General features: G+C 47.2%; 1 pseudogene; it reads right to left on the bottom strand.

The window, feature by feature from the left end:
• LOC144929187 (Fc receptor-like protein 5) overlaps nucleotides 1-2,136 on the bottom strand; it is a 40,152-nt pseudogene extending 38,016 nt beyond the window's left edge.
• Nucleotides 2,137-16,986: the final 14,850 nt, after the last annotated feature.

The following is a 16,986-nucleotide window of genomic DNA, read 5'->3' as shown; positions in this document are numbered from 1 at the left end:
TTGAAGTCCTCAAATCGTGGTTTAAAGACTTCAAGGAGCAGAGAATCTTCCAGCAAGTGACTCGTGCCCCATGCTACAGAGGAAGGTGAAAAACCTCCAGGGCCTGTTCCAATCTGCCCTGGAGGAAAATTCCTTCCCGACCCCAAATATGGCAATCAGCTGAACCCTGAGCATATGGGCAAGATTCACCAGCCAGATACCCAGGAAAGAATTTCCTTTAGTAACTCAGACCCCACCCCATCTAACATCCCACATTCCTGACCTTGGCTCTGCCACCTGGCCTCTGACTCCAGTTCTGACCCTTGCCTCTGATTCCTGATGGCTGCTCTAGCCACTAGACAAAACTGCCCACGTCTCGGTCACTGGCACTAGGACTGTCTGCAGCTCAGAGGGTTAGTGATGTCTCACAGGTCACAGCCTTCCCCTGTAAACCCACTGCTCTGAGCTGATATTCTGGAGGGGTGGAGGGAGGGGGGACTTCTGAGATCTCTAAAGGGTTATTTTCTTGGGAACAGTCCATGCATCAGAGCTGCCGCCTTAACCAGTTACCTGTGCGCAACAAGCAGCAGTGGGAGATGAGGAAGATGAGGCCATTGGTGATGAAGAAGGAACCACCCACCACCAGGAACCGGAGCAGGAAAACTTTGTCCGCTGCACAGACAGTAGAGAAAAGAATTCCCCTGTGAAATGATGCAATGAATCGTGTATTTAGCTGTCTGCTGCCCTCCCCACCCGCCCTTTCTTTCTCTGTGTGTGTGCAGGTATGTGCTGCCCCCTGGAGGAGGAAATGCAGCCAGCTCTCCGGATATGCGAGTCACTCTGTGGTGTGGATGGCCGCACAGAATATGTAAATATTAACCCTGATGCAGTGACAACAGGCTTCAGTTGTTATACAAGGGCAGGGGTCCGTGCTGTGGGATCAGTGGGTGCTGCCGGGTTCTGCCCCTGATACTGCACATTTCCCAGTATGCTCATGGTGTTCTCTGCTCTCCTTTTGCATCATGTGGCATGGGAGGGGAAGTCTTTATCTTGGTAGCTAGGAAGTAGGAGTTTCCTCACCTGTCACGGTGATGTTCACAGCCTGGCTCCTGGGAGACGAGACCCACTTCTGGCACACTTTCTGGACATACCCACAGGTGAATTTCCCAGTGCTGCTGGGACTGGCCCGTGGGATTCTGAGCACAGAGACATTAGTAGAGCCAGTCTCTTGCCCCGTGGTGCTGATCTGAGACCATGTGTTCCCAGGGATGAACTCAGCTCCATCCCTGTAGAAGTGGAATCTTCGCTCACCGGTGTCCCTGGGGGCTGTGCAGGTGATCAGCAGGGGGAGCCCTTACTTAATCACTCCAGTCGGGGGATCCATGCTCAGTGATGGTTGGGAAGGAGGATCTGAGGGGAGCAGCAAAAGGAAGGGTTAGCAGAGGCAGGTCTCATGTGGCGTGGGACACCACGCTAGTGGAGGAGATTAAAGAGGTGAAATGGTTTTATTCAGAGGGACTTTGGGGGTCTCTGGGACCCAAAACACTGGAAATAAATTGCAATCCCTTCCGAGTCACTGTCTTTCCATTGCCACCAGCATTGCCCAACTTCCTGGTGTCTGTGGAGGCCTTCATCAATGGGAAAGCATTGAGCGCATACATAAGTCCCACTCCCTGTGGCTAGGATGACTCTCAGTCGGAAGGTCCTATTGGATTCTGCAGTGAGCTGGAGTAGCCAATTAAAGTGGCCACGTTAGACAGACCTATCTTTGGTACTATTGGAGAATGAACTTTGAAATTCTTGGCTTTTGTTCCAAATTGGAACGAAACCAGATTTTGAACTATGGAAATCCTCTGTGAAACGGGATCAGCTTTCCCCACCCATCCTCCAGCTCCATCGAAGAGCAGCATGAATGGGGGACTCACCCAGCACTGAAACAGAGACTGGTTGGCTTCCCACCGACCGTATCTCTTGCCCAGATTTTGCTCTCCAGTATTTGCATATATATGGTCCAGCATCAGCCACGTTAAGTGCAAGGAAGACCAGTTTGGCTCCCCCGCTTGGGTCAGGGGCAGAGGTGGAGGTCTCCCCATTTCTTTCATTGTAGAATCTGTATCCTGTCACCTCCCCGACTTTGGGATCTATGCAGCTGAGCATCACCTGTTCCCCCAGAAGGTACTCAAGGCGGGGGGGGGGGGGGTCCAGAGAAAGTGACGGTGGTGGTGGTCGTTCTGGAATAGGAGCAGAAGGGTTAGTGAAAAGAGAGTGACTCAAAGTGATTCCCGATACACTGGTACAAACAACCCCACATTTTGGTTCCCAACCCCTAGCCCAGTGAACTATCCTCTAAGAAATAGGTTTTGTGATAACTCAACAGGAGCTGATTCCTCGCGAAGGGACGTATCTCAAGAGAAGCAGCAATGGGAGGAGCATGAAGTTGTCTCTGAAAAATGTTCATCCCCAGTTCCTATAACCAGAGCTCTCTCTGTCTGGCATGCATCCCATGCAGGGAGCTGTAGCCCACAGAAGCTTCTGCTCAAATAAACGTGTTAGTCTCTAAGGGGCCACAAGTCCTCTTGTTCTTTCTGCGGATACAGACTAACATGGCTGCTCCTCTGAAGTCTGGAGATACAGTTAGTTAACAGATAAAACACCACCAGATGGCACTCAAGAGTACGTAGCCTGGTTCTTGGTAGAACTTTTTCCACTCAATGGATTTTTTTTCCATTGGAAAATGGGGTTGTTGTTTTTTTATTTAAATGGAAAAGAAAATAATTTCCAATGATGTATTTTTCATTTTCTGAAATTATTTCATAGTAAGGGAAAAACTGGAAATCAAACCTGAGGGTTTTCCCCCCACAAAATGAAAAAAATTCAGGATTAAAACATCCAACATTTTGGAAATGTTTGTTTCAAAACCATCGAGTTTTCCTCCACATTTTCTTAATTCACCACTTTGTTACCATTTTCCATTTATAATTATGGAGAGAGAATCATAGAATCATAGATCTCGGGAGGTCATCTAGTCCAGTCCCCCGCACTCATAGTGGGACGAAGAATTATTGAGACCATTCCTGACAGGTGTTTTTCTAACTTGCTCTTAAAAACCTCCCATGATGGAAATTCCACCACCTCCCTAGGCAATTTATTCCAGTTATTAACCACCCTGACAGGTATGATTTTTTTCTTAATGTTCAATCTAAACCTCCCTTGCTGCAATTTAAGCCCATTGCTTCTTATCCTGTCCTCAGAGGTTAAGAAAACCATTTTTTTCTCCCACATCCTTGTAACAACCTTTTATATACTTGAAAACTGTCCCCTCTCAATTGTCTCTTTTCCAGACTAAACAAACCCAATTTTTTCAATTTTCCCTCATAGGTCATGTTTTCAAGACTTTTAATCATTTAGTTGCTCTTCTTGGACTCTCTCCAATTTGTTCATATCCGTCCTGAAATGTGGCACCCAGAACTGGACACAATACTCCAGTTGAGGCCTAATCAGTGCAGAGTAGAGCGGAAGAATTACTTCTCATGTCTTGCTTACAACACTCCTGCTAATCCATCCAAGAATGATGTTTGCCTTTTTTGCAACAGCATTGCACTGTTGACTCATATTTAGCTTGTGGTCCACTATGACCCCCAGATCCCTTTCGCTTTCCTAGGAAGTCATTTCACATTTTGTGTGTGTGCAGCTGATTGTTCCTTCCTAAGTGGAGTACTTTGCATTTGTCCTTATTGAATTTCGTCCTATTTACTTCAGACCATTTCTCCAGTTTGTCCAGATCATTTTGAATATTAATCCTATCCTCCAAAGCACTTGCAACCCCTCCCAACTTGATATCGTCCACAAACTTTAGTAGTGTACCCTCTCTGACTGGCCTGTAATTCCCTGGGTTGTCTTTATTCCCCCTTTTATAGATGGGCACTATATTTGCCTTTTTCCAGTCTTCTGGAATCTCTCCCATCTTCCATGACTTTTCAAAGATAATCACTAATGGCTTAGATATCTCCTCAGTCAGCTCCTTGAGTATTCTAGGATGTATTTCATCAGGCTCTTGTTACTTGAAGACATCTAACTTGTCTAAGTAATTTTTTATTTGTTCTTTCTCTGTTTTAGCCTCTTTTGATCCTACCTCATTTTCACTGGCATTCACTACGTTAGATGTCCAACCGCCACCAACCTTCTTGAGGAAAACTGAAATAAAGAAGTCATTAAGCACCTCTGCCATTTCCACATTTTCTGTTATTGTTTTTCTCCCCTCATTGAGTAATGGGCTTACCCTATCTTTAGTCTTCCTCTTGCTTCTAATGTATTGGTAGAATGTTTTCTTGTTACCCTTTCTGTTTCTAGCAGGTTTGATCTCGTTTTATGCCTTGACCTTTCTAATTTTGTCCCTACACACTTGTCTTATTTGTTTATATTCATCCTTTGTAATTTGACCTTATTTCCACTTTTTGTCGGACATTTTAAATTTTCTTTTAGATCGTTGAAGATCTGGTTAAGCCAGGGTGGTCTCTGGCCAGACTTCCTGTCTTTCCTACACAGTGGGATAGTTTGCTCTTGTACCCTTAATAATGTCTCTTTGAAAAGCTGCAAACTGTCTTCAATCGTTTTTCCCCTTAGACTTGCTTCCCATGGGATCCTACCTACTACTTCCCAGGAGTTTGCTAAAGTCTGCCTTCTTGAAACCCATTGTCTTTATTTTGCTGTTCGCCCTCCTACCATTCCTTAGAATCATGAACTCTATCATTCATGATCACTTTCACCCAAGCTGCCTTCCACTTTCAAATTCTCAACCAGTTCCTCACTGTCAAAATCAAATCTAGAACAGCCTCTCCCCTCGTAGCTTTCTCCACCTTCTGAAATAAAAACTTGTCACCAATTCATTCCAATAATTTACTTGATAATCTGTGCCCTGCTGTGTTATTTTCCCAACAGATGTCTGAGTAGTTGAAGTCCCCCATCACCACCAAGTCCTGTACTTTGGATTATTTTGTTAGTTGTTTAAAGAAAGCCTCATCCACTTCTTCTTTCTGGTTAGGTGGTCTGTAGTAGACCCCTACCATGACATCACCCTTGTTTTTGACCCCTTTTATCCTAACCCAGAGACTTTCAACAAGTCTGTCTCCTATTTCCAGCTCGACCTCAGTCCAAGTGTGTACATATTTAATATACAAGTTAACACCTCTTCCCTTTTTTCCCTGCCTGTCCTTCCTGAGCAAGCTGTACCCTTCTATTCCAAAGTTCCAGTCATGTGTATTATCCCACCAAGTCTCTGTGATGCCAACTATGTCGTAGTTGTATTTATTTACTAGCATTTTGAATTCATCCTGCTTCCTTCCCATACTTCTCGCATTAGTATACAGACATCTAAGATACTAATTTGATTCTCCTCCCAGTTCTGTCTTGTCTCTCCTTTATCCCTGCTATAACAGCCCATGCTTCTGCCTAAATCTGAACCTTCTCCCAGGTCTCCTTGTTCTTGACTTACCTGTGGGTTGTGGTCACCTGCCTCCTTCAAACCTAGTTTAAAGCCCTCCTCACTAGGTTAGCCAGTCTATATCCAAATATTCTCATCCCCTTCCTCGATAGGTGGACCCCATCTCTGTGACACCATTCTCGCAGCCAGACATTCACCTCCAGAATGCGTCTGCCTCTACCTCGCAGTATCATTAGTGTCCACATGGATGAGTAGCATGGAGTAGGAGTCAGAGGGCCGGATGATCCTCGACAGTCCCTCCGTAACATCTCGGATACAGCCCCTGGCAGGCAGCATACCTCTCGGGATGCCATGTCAGGGTGATAGATGGGTGCCTCCATCCCCCTCAAAAGAGAGTCACCAACCACCACTACCCTACATTTCCTCCTAGGAGTGGCGGCTGAGATTCTCCCAGCCTTGGGGGTACATGGCTTCTCCTTCTCCATTTTTGGGGGTGATTCCTCATCGCTCGTTGCCAGGGTAGCATATCAGTTTTCCATCACCACGGTGGGTGGGTTGGGAGTAGGGGTGGAGCACTGCCTGCTGCCAGAAGTAACCAGCAGCCAGTGTCCTCCCTGTGACAGAGCCATGGCCTCCTCCCCGAGTGGTGTGACAGCAGTCCTCTGTAGCTGGATAGCTTCCTCAGCCTTGGATGTCTCCATGTGAATACTCTCGAGGAATTCCTCATGGGTACGGATGCTCCTCAGCCCAGTCACCTCCTCCTATAGCTCTCCCTCCTGCTTCCTGAGAGATTCCGCCAGCAGGCACCTCTCACCCTGGATGCTCCCCCCAGCCTGGGTTTCTGTGAGTGGGAAATGCAGGCCACAGTCTCTGCAAGTCCACACCAGGGTCTGGGTAGCGGCGTCTATGGTCAGGTTGTTTGTCTGGATACAGGCACAGGTGGAGGAGACAGGAGCAGTGTTGGCAGTGGTGAGGCAGCTCTTCCTAACAATAGTGACTGTATTACAACTCCCTCCTACAAACTCCCTCTCAAACTCCCCTATGCACTAGCTCCCCTTGGTCGCTTAGCCTCCGGCTTTTAAGGCCTTCTCTCCTAGGTCAGTCCTACCCCCTCATTAGTCATACAGGGGGAGGGTGATCAAACATGATCAAGGATGATCCAGGGAACAAAGGGCCAAACAGTCCCGAGACACACAATCCCACCTGACCCAGTAACTAAAATAACTGAAATAACCTGAAAGAGAAAGAAACACACAAGCAGTCAAACAAATTCACTCACCTCAAGGTTAGTACTTGCACCTTGTTCATTCAGCTGGGGGATCTCCTTCTCCCCTTCTCAAACTGCCCTATTTGTGGTCCCCTGTTTGCTAGCTGAGATGGTGGGTGAGGTAATATAGTTTATTGGACCAATTTTCTGTTAGTGGAAGAGACAAAGAAGAGCTCTGTGTAGCTTGAAAGCTTGTCTCTTTCACCAACAGAAGTCGATCCAAGAAACAATATTACTTCACCCACCTTGTCTCTCCAAAGTCCTGGGACCAACACTGCTCCAACGACACTGCGTACAACTATTGAAATGAAACATTTCACAGAATCCTCTAAATGTTGGGCTGGAAGGAACTTTGAGAAGTCATCACATCCAACCTCCTGCACTGAGGCAGGACCAAGTGAACGTAGACTATCCCAGGTGGATGGTTGTCCATCCTGCCCTGCAAAACCTCCAGTGATGGGGATTCCACACCTGTCCCTGGAAGGCGATTCCAGAGCTTAGCTCCTCTTAGAGTTAGAAAGTTTTTCCTGCTATTTAACCTTAATCTCCCTTGATGCAGATTAAGCCTGTTACTTCTTGTCCTACCTTCACTGGACATGGAGAACCATTGATCCACATCTTCTTTAGCACAGCCCATAACATACCTACAGACTGTTCTCTGGTTTGCAGATATTTCCAGTCCGTTCCATACAGTCCTCTTTTCTGAAGACTAAACATGCCCAATTTTTTTAAACCTTTCCTCTTAGGTCTGATTTTTCTAAACCTTTCATCATTTTTGTTGCTCTCCTCTGGACTCTTTCCAATTTGTCCGCAACCATCCTAAAGTGTGGGCCCTAGAACTGGAGCCGTACTCCAGTTGAGGCCTCACCAGTGCTGAGTAGACCAGGACAATGACCTCCCGTGTCTTACATACGGCCCTCCTTTAACGATATGTGCCCACCCTGCAATGAGATACGACTTTTTCTCAACTGCATCACACTCTTGACTCATCTTCCATGCGTGATCCACTATATCCCCCAGATCCTTTTCAGCTGGACTACCATCTAGCCAGTTATTCCCCATTCTGCAGTTGTGCATTTGATTTTTTCCCCTTCCTAATGACTATCTAAGTGTAGCACTTTGCACTTGTCTTTATCAAATTTCATCTTGTGGATTTCAGGGCCATTCTCCAATTTCTTAAGGTCCTTTTTAAATCTAACTTCATCAACCTACAATAAAATTCTGTCTGCTTTCTCTTGAAACTTCTTGAGATTGGGACATTCCCACAGGGTGTTTTGATTTCGACAAAACCAGATACTTCAATAAAAATAGCTCTGGTTGAAACTTTCCAGCCAGCCATGTGAATAGCTTAATCTTGTACATAGGAACATAAAAACAGCCATACTGGGTTAGACCAAAGGTCCATCTAGCCCAGTATCCTGTCTTCCGACAGTGGCCAATGCCAGGTGCCCCAGGGGAAATGAACAGACAAGGGAATCATCAAGTGATCCATCCCCTGTCGCCCATTCCCAGCTTCTGGCAAACAGAGGCTAGGAACACCATCCCAGCCCATCCTGGCTAAAAGCCATTGATGGACCTGTCCTCCATGAACTTATCTAGTTCTTTTTTGACCCCTGTTATGGTCTTGGACTTCACACCATCCTCTGGCAAAGAGTTCCACAGGTTGACTGTGCGCTGTGTGAAAAAATACTTCCCTTTTTTGTTTTAAACCTGCTGCCTATTCATTTCATTTGGTGACCCCCTTGTTCTTGTGTTATGAGGAGTAAATAACACTTCCTTTTTTACTTTCTCCGCACCAGTCATGATTTTATAGACCTCTATCATATCCCCCCTTAGTCACCACTTTTCCAAGCTGAAAAGTCCCAGTCTTATTAATCGCTCCTCATATGGAAGCTGCTTCATAGCCCTAATCATCATCTTTTAACATCTGCTCACTGAAATCTCTCCTTCCCCCCATTCATAGACTCATTATAAGGTCAGAAGGGACCATCTGTGATCATCTACCCTGACCTCCTGTTGTATGACGCAGGCCAGAGAGTCCCACCCAATCATTCGTCCATTGAGCCATATCTTGTGGTTGAGGTACAGCACAAAATACTCTTCCAAGCTGCAGTGAGAATTGAAATGCTAACACCTAGTCTATAAGAGCAAGGCTCTAACCGCTGAGCGATGGGGCCATTGTAGCTGGAAAACTCTCTATCTGATAACATGGACTCACCGTAGACATTTATGGTGATAGGATCACTCAGTTTGGATGGAATCTTCTGCCCAGGTGTTCAGTACCGACAGCGGTAGGATCCGGAGTCATGCACGTTTAGACGAGGCAGATTGTAGGTATGGGGAAGCTGACTTTGGGTCTCTGCAGAGTCCACTTCAGCTCCATCCCTTAGAAATTGGAATCGCATGGCCTGGTGCCCTTTGGGTGTTAAGCATGTGAAGGTAACAGAATTGCCAACACGGTAGGTGGAATATTCTGGGCTCACAGTCAGCAAGGGCGTCGGGGAAGCTTCAGCTGGAAGCAGAAAGTGGTCTAATAATAATATTTCCTAGCGTTTTTCATCAATTGGTCTCCAAGCATGAGGTCTGTTTCATTATCCCCATTTTACAGATGGGGAAACCAAGGCACAGGGTAGGGAAATGTCCTAGGTCATGCAGCTGGCCAGGACAGCTCTAGGCCACAATACGCACAAATGAGTAAAAACTGCAGCAAGCGTAGTGTGTTAGAAGTTAGATGCCCCCGCCCCCACCCCTACCACCATGCCATCCCAAACTTGAAATTGATGGAGTCATCCCAGCCCACTTCCTAACCTGCCCAGGAACTGAACTTCTTCAGCTGACCCGAGGACACATTCCCATAGCAACAGAGGGATTGCCACCTGGATCAGATGCCAGGTACCCCAATGGAGTATCTTGTCTCAGGCACTTTGCAGATGTTCCAGGAGAAGCTGCATGAGACCTTGAGGATGTGGAATAATCTCTCCTCCTGATCTCTAAGAGTTACTGATTGTCCTAAACCCTGAGGCATGAAGTTTAATATCCTTTCCAGTGTTTTTTGTTAGCATTATTCTAACTCTGGCTATTTCTTCTTAAACATACAACCCCCTCTTTGCATCTTGCTAAACTTGTGTCCTCAACCATGTCTTGTGGCAATGAGTTCCAAAGCCCAATGATGTGCTGGGCAGAAAGAAATATTTCTTTTGGCTGGTTCTGAATTGGCTGCTTTTCAGTGGCACTTTTTATTGCATTATGAGTGGAGCTGTTTGAAAACTGGATTTTTTTTTGTTCGAAAAGTCAAAAGAAAAAATATGGTTTGCATTGGACTGAACATTTCTGGCGCACTGAAAAGTAACAACAGCAAAAAATTGTTTAGCACTGAAGGAACCATTTAGTTCAGACAAAATCAAAATGTCTTGCTTTAACTTTGAGCATTTTTACACATTTCTGACATTTAAAAAAATAGCATGGAAGGAAATTTTGAAAGGAAACACTCTTTCATTTAGAAAAAATCAAAACTCTCCATTTTCGTTTCATTTCCCTAAATGAAAAATGGCATGAAATTCACAGAGGTGTGAAATGTTTTGACATCACCAAATCTGCATTTCTGGATGGAACAATGTTGTCTGTGGCAAATTTTTGCCCAGCCCGAGTTGTTATAGAATTGTAGGCCTGGAAAGGACCTCAAAAGGTCTTCTAATCCAGTCCCCTGCACTCAAGACAGGACTAAATATCAGCTAGACTTATGAGATAGGCAGAACAGTAGCTCCCAGCTGAAGAGAAAATTCCAGTCTCCTTCTCAAATATACAGCTGCCTCCGAAGGCTTAGGAAAATTAAGTCAATGGAGCCGTGAGGGTGTACTGAGCAACGGCTGGAACAGGGAACGTGCAAAGCTGTGGGGTTGTTGTGAGTAACCTTTTAAACCATGAGCTCCCCCAGCGACTCTGTGGCCAAAAGGGCTAATGTGATCTTTGGGGGCATAAATGGGATTCTCAGATGGGACTAGAGAGGTTATTTAGCCCCTGTAGTTGAGACTGGGGTGACCGCTGCTGGAATCCTGCATCCATCTCTGGCGTCCCCATTTCAGGAAGGATGGTGATAAAGTGGAGAGGGGGTCAGAGAAGAGCTACGAGAATGATTAAAGGATTAGAATGAGAGACGCAATGAGCTCAATCTATTTAGTTTACCAAAGAGCAGGACAGTGGGTGCGGTGATTACATACATCAGGACCTACAGGGGGACCAAAAATGTGAGGACTAAGGTCTAAGAAGATCTAATGACATTAACTCTTAGAAACCCAGACGCTCTCGTAATCCACATAAAGGTCCCTCCGCACTTTGAACCTTGTTAACTCTTGGCCTTTGCAACATCCTGTGGCCAGGAGATCTGCAGTCTAACCACGAGTTTTATGTGCGTGTGTTTAAGGGTGAAAGGCCCTGCCCCACTCCTGCAGCCCCTGATTCTTAGGGCAGGGCAGGGCTAAGGAAGGAGTTCCTGTCTTACTGTGCATTGTACCAAATTTGTCATTACTAGTCCTGGCCATGACTAGGAAAAATGAGGAAGCTGAATAGAGAGTGCAATGCACAAATGAGCTTTCCTCCACGACTGCAGACTGGGGGTGGGTGGGAGCGGAAGTCTATTTATAAACCATTTTAAACATTTCCTCTGTAGGCCATGCTAGCAGCCCCTGAGGAACAGTTTGTTTCCTTCCAAGACAGGCTTCAGCTGGGTGAGCTCTCCGTATGCCATCCCGCTAACATGCAGAGAACCCCAAATATTGAGCAATTACGTGACTCACTCTTCAGCCGTTGAGCATGCTTGTGTGGGGGGAAATCACAGCTACTTATTGCATGGGTAGGCGGGTGGGTGTTCGGGGGCAAGACTGTTTTCCCAGCATGTGAGAAATTGTGACACTTTGATATTTTTGCCCAAACTGTGAAGAAAATTCAAAATCGCCCATAAATGTGTGAATTTAAAATCTGAGCAACAATCCAGCTGGGGGGTCAATTGAAATGATTGTTTTGAGAGGCCTGCATTTGGTTCTCCAACTCTTTCATAGGGGGAATTTACTAAGGTTTCCAAAAAAAAAAAAAGTTTGCCTCAGAAAAATGAAAGTTTCTGGTTCAACAATGCCAAATCTTGTTTAACCATTCCCCCCAAAAAACTCTTGCTTTCAATGAAGTGGCATTTCTCAATGAAAAACAAAACAAAATGTCTCGCGTGTGGACCAAGTGGATAGTTGGCTTCCACAGGAGACGCTTTGGAAGGGGAGTAGGCAAGTGAGCCTGTGGAAGTCATTGCCACCAGATGGGTTGAGGTAAAGGACTTAAGAGGATTTAAAGAGGCCTGGGATGTTTATCTGACTGCCACAGGCTATCAGAATTTATGCCAATGCAAATGTTGCCAGGGGTATGCAACCTCAAGCTTCGAGCCTTAACCCAATCTCTACCCACTAAGGATCAAGGTGAGAGATTCGAGCGACGGTCAGATTACCCCTTGCTTTTGGGCACTGGCCGCTGTCAGAGACAGGCTTGTGGAGTCAACAGACCTTGGTTCCTACGCTCCTATGGGGCCCCTTGAGCCATCCACAGGGTGGACATGGGCTGGGGATAGAAAAGCCCTCCTTTCCCTCTAGGAGAGAACATTACCTGTGAGGGACACTGGCCGGGGAAGGATCTGGAGACAGGCTGAAAGAGAGAAGAGAGGGGATGAGGGCTCCAGCTGTGGGACCGAGGGATGGAATGAGCTCAGGACAGACAGACGGGGTGAGGGCTGAGGGAGGCCACTTACCCAGTATGGGCAGAAGGAGACTTAGCGCCATGCAGAGCTGGTGGCTCGGGGGCTAGGAGCTGGGTTCTCAGTTCTGCCACCGGTGCCATCTCCACTCTGCAAATTAGAGACTCATCCCCTCTGTACATCCCCTACGGCAGGAAATGCAGATGCCAAGCCAAGCCGCCAGTTTCCCCTCTGAAATGTCAAAACCCAGGGCAGGCCAGCTGGGCATGTGCACCATCTCCCATGATGCCTTGCAGTGAAGCAATGGTCTCTTCTGGTCTTAGAGGCTGGAACCGGCTTTGATCCCCCCGCAGACCGGACCTGGTGCACCCTAATCTCCTTCCACACACACCAAATTCAGTCAGGGTCCATCAAGGTGGGGCTGGATTAGAAAAAGGAACAGATCCCATATCTCATTCCCTGAGCCAGTCCAGTCTCCCCACCCCTGGTGCTGGATCAGAGCTGGTGCCCCCTAGAGGGGAAAGCCCCCATTCCCCATTCCTCACCCCTTGAGCCAGCCAGTCCCCCAGCCTGGGGTTGGATCAGAGCCGGCACCCCCTTGAGGGGAAAGGCCCTGTGACCCATTCCCCACACCCACATGCCACCCACTCCCCCCGAGTTGGAATTCCAGTTTCCCATGCTCTAACCAGTAGACCACAATCCCTTCTCAGAGCCATGGCAGTTTATTGATTTAAACACCTCACCCTTTGAAGCTTAAGTATAAATCAACCCTAGAACAGTATCGGCAGAGTTCAGATGCCTTCCAAAGCTGCTGGTTATTTTGTTAGGAGTTATAGCTGGAATAGTCTTGTCTTTCACATAGACGTGTTTCACCCTATTTGGACTGCTGCTTTGCTCCTGGGCTCAAAATGAGGTAATGTGGCAAGATGTCCCACAGGCTAATGCTGCATTGTGGGTTTTTTTTTAATGTGACTATTTCTGTGTATTGGTGCAGACTCAGCCGGGAGATGAGGATGGCAAGTCGAAGCGCCTGTCTGTGTGAGGAGAGGAAGGATGTGTTTTTGTTTAAGGGATTGGAGTTGGGTTCTGGTGACCTGGGTTCATTTGCTTCTCTGCCATAGACTTCCAGTGTGACCATGGGAAAAGCTAGTGTTGTCAAAGTGCCTAAATCCCGCCTGGAATCCAGTGGGAGTTGGGTGCTTAGCTTCTTTATGCTCCTGTTGCTCTCTGTGATTCAGTTTTCCCATTTGTCAACTGCTCTCTAGCTCACGAGAGAAGGTTAAGGGAGGGGACTTGATCTCAGGTTGTAAGTACCTAGTGTAATGATGCTGGTTCTGGTGGGACCCAACTGCGAGTGCCAATTCAGGACAAATTGCTCAAAGCAGGGCAGTTACAGCCCAAGGCTGGGGTTTCTGTGCACACCAAGGCAAACCAAACCAGCCGGCCAGAGAGGACTTTGGTTTTACCCCACAGGCTAACCACAAGCCACATAAGCAATTCCCTTAGACACTCCAGTTTCCCAGTATCCCCACCAGTGCCCCTCGTTATGGGGACAGATGGTTATGAAAACCAATACCCCAGTAAAACAAAAAAGGTTCTCTCGATCCCAAAGGACCAAGCCCCAGACCCAGGTCTATATACAAATCAGATCTTACCCACAAATCACGCTGCTACCGATCCCTTAGAATCTAAAATCTAAAGGTTTATTCATAAAAGGAAAAAGCTATAGATGAGAGCTAGAATTGGTTAAATGGAATCAATGACATACAGTCATGGCAAAGGTCTTGGTTCAGGCTTGTAGCAGTGATGGAATAAATGGCAGGTTTAAATCAAGTCTCTGGAGCACATCCACCTCTGGGATGGGTCTTTCAGTCCTTCGTTCAAAGCTTCAGTGTCGCAAAGTCCCTCCAGAGGTAAGAAGCAGGACTGAAGACAAGATGGAGGAGCTGCAGCAGCTTTTTATAGTCTCTTGCCATGTGGTCTTTCTTTCTTCGTCCCAAAGACAAGCTGTCCATCACATGGCCTGGAAACACCTCAGAGTTCTGTTCATAGGCAGGTCCCTGCACACCTTGCTGAGTCCCAAGGCATGTCTGCCTTCTCTCAATGGGTCAGTTGTGTAGCTGATGGTCCTTAATGGGCCATCAAGCAGGCTAGGCAGAGCTGACACCAACTTGTCTGGAGTGTCACCCAGAAGCATAGCATAAGTTTGAAATACAGACAGTAGAGAGCCAATATTCATAGCTTCAACTACAAAAATGATACACACATATAGCCAGCATAATCATAATCAGCAAACCATCACCTTCTCTGACATCTCATTTGACTCCCTTTTTACAAGATTTGGTGCCACTACAGGACCTCGGTTGCAACAATGATCTATATGGTCCCAGATTATGTGAATAGCATCACACCTAGATGGGGACCAAATATGTGATAATGGGCCCTACAATCTAGCTCAGAAAGGTCTAACACAAGCCAATGGCTGGAAGTTGAATCTCGACAAATTCAGACCGGAAATAAGGTGTAAATTTGTAAAACTGAGGGTGATTAATCAGTGGGACAATTTCCCCAGGGCCGTGGTGGAGTCTCCGTCCCTGGCTGTGTTTCAGTGAAGATTGGATATTCTTCTACAGGATCAGCTCTAGGCTGAAGCAGGAATTAATTCAGGGCATTCCTATGGCCTGTGTTATACAGGAAGCTGGATGGGATGGCCGCCATGGTCTCTTCTGGACTCAGAAGCCATGAATTGATGGAAATACACGTCATTTTGAGAAGGTCGCACATCCCTTGTCTGAGTGGGGATCTGTGAGGGCAAATCTCCTAAATGTTTGGAAGTCATCCAGTAACTTCAGCGATGGAGGCTGTAACAGGACCTGGGTGGAAAGCTCATGGAGCGGAGAACATTGAGTAGATATGATCAGCACTCAGAGCGATGGGCTTTCTAGTCTCGGAGACAAGTGGGTCATTGTGGGAAACAAGGAGGTGATGGACCTGGGACTGTGGGCAGATCCCTTCAGTAGCTGCCATGTGACTCAGGAGATGGTTGTGTGACCTTCTCAAGCACCCTGGTGGGATCTCACCTCTCTACTGGCAGGGCTCCCTCCGGACTTGGGATTTGCAGTTCCCTTGCAATTCCTGGTGGTTTCAGGTCTTGTTTGAGCTCATATCACACTTTCCCAGTGGGAAAGGAAGGTCGGCGAACCTTCCCCATGATGTTGGAATGAGATCTCTGACCCACACCAGCTGCAGCTCACATTGACAAAGTCAATGCAATAGTCTCCAAGATACTGTGTTTGTCACCCCCACCTTCACCTACAAGGGTGGTAGGGTGCCCCACCTGGAGGGCTCTGTCTGTCCTATCACATCTCCTCTTAGCACCATCGGCTCCAATCCCAGCCCACATTGGCAGTGACCAAGAGTCATTCCCCCCCTTCCCCGGCAGCTCCCTGGATGAACAGAATTTGCTGGCTCTTGGCCCAGTTTGATGGCTGCCCAAATGGCACACGTGCCTGGCACTCACCAGCTGTCCTCCGTGACTGCTAGCTAGAGAGAGCAATGGACAATGTCCTTCCTAGAGGGAACACAAGGACATCAGGTCAGTGGTCCACCTAGCCCAGTATCCTGTCTTCCAACACTGGCCTTTCCCAGATGCCTCACAGGGAAGAGACAGAATAGGGCAATCATTGAGTGATCCATCCTTTGTTGTCCACTCCCAGCTTCCGCCAGTCAGAGGTTTAGGGACACCTGGAGCATGGGATTGCATCTCTGACCATCTTGGCCAACAGCCATTGATGGACCTACTCTCCATGAACTTCTCTAATTCTTTTTTGAACCCAGTTATATTTTTGACCTTCACAATATTCCCGGGCATCACGTTCCACGGGTTATGTTCTTACCATATCCCTCCTAGAAGGGAGGTCCTTCCAGGGTGGGTGGGACTGTGTTTTTTGGTGTAGGGTAGATTCAGTGAATCATGGCCTTCCCCTCCCCATGCCCCCATGGCCCCATCTGTGCTGGAGGTTCCCCATTTCTCAATCCCTGTAACTCCTTCCAGCAAACGGAAGTTTCCCCCCAAGTCCCATCTGGATGTAGAGCGTGAAGCTGAAGATGCAAAGGAGGAGGATGCATCAGAAGCTTGGATGACCCTCAAGATCCCAGATGGGAGACGTCATCTTGCTGGGGTCTTGTGGCTTTCGCCTTCCTAGTGTTGGTCAATCATTTCTTCTGGGAGATCTGGGTTCCAATGGACCCTGAGTGCTCACTGGGAAGTCAGAGAAGGAAAGTATAAAGGGAAAGGAAGAGAAACACAGGGCAGAGATAGTGTCGACCTAAAGGGAAGGACAATGGGTACGACTATCCATGGTGGCACATCTTAGAGCCCAGGTTAACTGACTTGGTCTCACAGGGCTCGCACTACAGGGATAGACATTCCCACTTGGGCTCCTAAACCCAGCAAAGGGGGGTGGGTCTCCAAGCCTGACTGGGACCGTCTACACTGCTATTTTTAGCCCTGTAGTGCAGACACAGATGCAGGCTCTAAGGCCTACTGCCATTAGCAGTGTAGATGTA

Source organism: Lepidochelys kempii, chromosome 13 (genome assembly GCF_965140285.1).
Source record: "Lepidochelys kempii isolate rLepKem1 chromosome 13, rLepKem1.hap1, whole genome shotgun sequence".
NCBI lineage: Eukaryota > Metazoa > Chordata > Testudines > Cheloniidae > Lepidochelys > Lepidochelys kempii.
The sequence above is the reverse complement of the archived record's forward strand: the minus strand, read 5'-3'. Positions and strand labels throughout refer to the sequence as shown.